This window comes from Gossypium hirsutum, chromosome A03, assembly GCF_007990345.1.
Source record: "Gossypium hirsutum isolate 1008001.06 chromosome A03, Gossypium_hirsutum_v2.1, whole genome shotgun sequence".
In the NCBI taxonomy this organism is placed as follows: domain Eukaryota; kingdom Viridiplantae; phylum Streptophyta; class Magnoliopsida; order Malvales; family Malvaceae; genus Gossypium; species Gossypium hirsutum.
In genome coordinates, this window is record NC_053426.1 from 28,745,044 (window position 1) to 28,747,292 (window position 2,249).

Genomic DNA, 2,249 nt, shown 5'->3' on the forward strand with positions numbered 1-2,249 from the left:
GATTGCTGAAAACCAAGAAAATCTGCTACCTCCTGCTATTGCTGTTAATCAAAATCCTGCTCCACGCACTATGTATGATTATGCTAAACCTTCTTTAATAGGAACTGAATCGAGCATAGTTAGACCTGTTGTAGCTGCAAATACTTTTGAACTAAAACCTAGCACAATTCAAATGATACAGCAATTTGTTTAGTTTGATAGTTTGCAGGACGAAGATCCCAACGCTCACTTAGCAAACTTTTTAGAACTATGTGATATATTTAAAATTAATGGTGTTTCTGATGACGCCATTCACCTTCGGTTATTCCCTTTTTCATTGAAAAACAAAGCTAAACAGTGGTTGAATTCGTTACCGCGGGGGTCAATCACTACTTGGGAACAAATGACCAAAAAGTTTTTACTAAAATACTTTCTGTCAGCTAAAACGGCTAAATTACGTAATGATATCTCTTCTTTTGTACAGATGGATTTAGAAACACTCTACGATGCGTGGGAGAGATATAAGGATTTTTTTGCAAAGATGCCCTCACCATGGGTTACCATTCTGGCTACAGGTTCAAACCTTTCATAATGGCCTGAATCCTTCGAATCGACAAATGGTTGACGCAGCTTCTGGCGGAACCATCAATAATAAAACACCTGAAGATTCCTATGAATTTATAGAGGAAATGTCACTGAATAACTATCAGTGGCAAGTCATGAGGACAAAGCCAACAAAAATAGTCAGTGTTTATAACGTCGATTCGGTCACCATGCTCTCTAATCAGGTAGAACTCCTGAATAAGAAAATTGATGGTTTTCTTAGTTCTTCATAGGTTCACCCAGTAATGCAGTGCGAAGCAAATGAAGGTGGATTGAGAAATTCAGCATACCCACTTTATGGCCACAACATGGAGAACGAGCAGTTAAATTACATGGGTAATAATCCTCGATCTCAAAACGATCCTTATAGCAATACTTACTATGCAGGTTGGAAGAATCACCCAAATTTTTCATGGGGAGGCCAAGGAAATCAAAAACCACCACCCCCTCCAGGCTTTCAGCAACCACCATACCAGCAGGAGAAAAAGCCAAACCTTGAGGAGATGCTAACCAAATTCATCTCGGTGTCAGAGACTCCTTTTTAGAATACCGAGACGGCACTCAAAAATCAACAAGCATCAATCTAGGGGCTCGAAACTCAGATTGGACAGCTCGCCAAGTTGATTTCCAAACGACCACAAGGTAGCCTGCCAAGAAACACTGAATCTAACCCAATGGAGCAACTTAACGTAATTGCCATTCATGATGAGGAAGGGTTAGTGGCAAAACCAAGGCCAGAACCAATGGTAAGTGAAGGTAAGAATGAGGTAGGCCAAAACAAACAAAAGTCGGTAAGTACAAAATATAAACCTAATGTGCCATACCTCAATGCGACAAGGGAAGACCGCTCAGACGAACAATTTGGTAAAGTCCTTAAACTTTTAAAGAAACTACATATTAACCTACCGTTTATTGAAGCACTTTCGCAGATGCCGAAGGCAGTCAAATTTTTAAAAGAGCTTCTAGCAAATAAACGAAAGTTAGATGAAAGGGCTCATGTGAAGCTAAACGCAGTTTGCTCAACCATTCTTCAGAATAAGCTACCCAACAAACTAAAAGATCCAGGGAGTTTTACGATTCCTTATTTAATTGGTAGTTTAGATGTTAATAATGCGTTGGCTGATCTAGGGGCTAGTATCAATGTTATGCCTTACAAATTGTTTCAGTAACTAGGCCTCAGTAAACCCAAACAAACTAGAATGAGCATTCAATTAGCAGATAAAACTGTCAGATTTCCTAGGGGTATCATTGAAGACGTACTTGTTAAAGTTGACAAATTTATATTCCCAGTTAATTTTGTTGTTTTAGACATAGAAGAGGACAGTAATGTTCCTTTAATTTTGGGAAGGCCCTTTTAGCAACTGTTAGAACAATTATTGACATTGGCATAGGTGAACTCACACTTCGTGTAGGAGACGAAATAATCAACCTTCAAGCTCGCAACCCGAACAACACATCAAAAATTGAAGGTGATTGTACAAATTGTTCTAGTAAGACTGATCATACAGTGCAACCTATTTTGCAGGAAATAAGTTCGAAGGACACACATGAGCCATGTTCAATCCATAACAAAGAATCTACCCATGAAGAACGAAGGTTATGAATCAAGGAGTTAGATGAATGGCTGACATTTAAACTGAGAAAACACGATAAGCCAAAACTACGCC

At 38.9% G+C, this 2,249-nt stretch overlaps 1 non-coding gene across 1 annotated transcript; it reads right to left on the reverse strand.

Annotated features, from left to right (window-relative positions):
* Positions 1-430: 430 nt before the first annotated feature.
* On the reverse strand, positions 431-538 carry LOC121226468 (small nucleolar RNA R71). The gene has a single exon (XR_005924277.1). It is a non-coding gene; the product is annotated as a small nucleolar RNA R71 (small nucleolar RNA).
* Between the last annotated feature and the right edge of the window lie 1,711 nt (positions 539-2,249).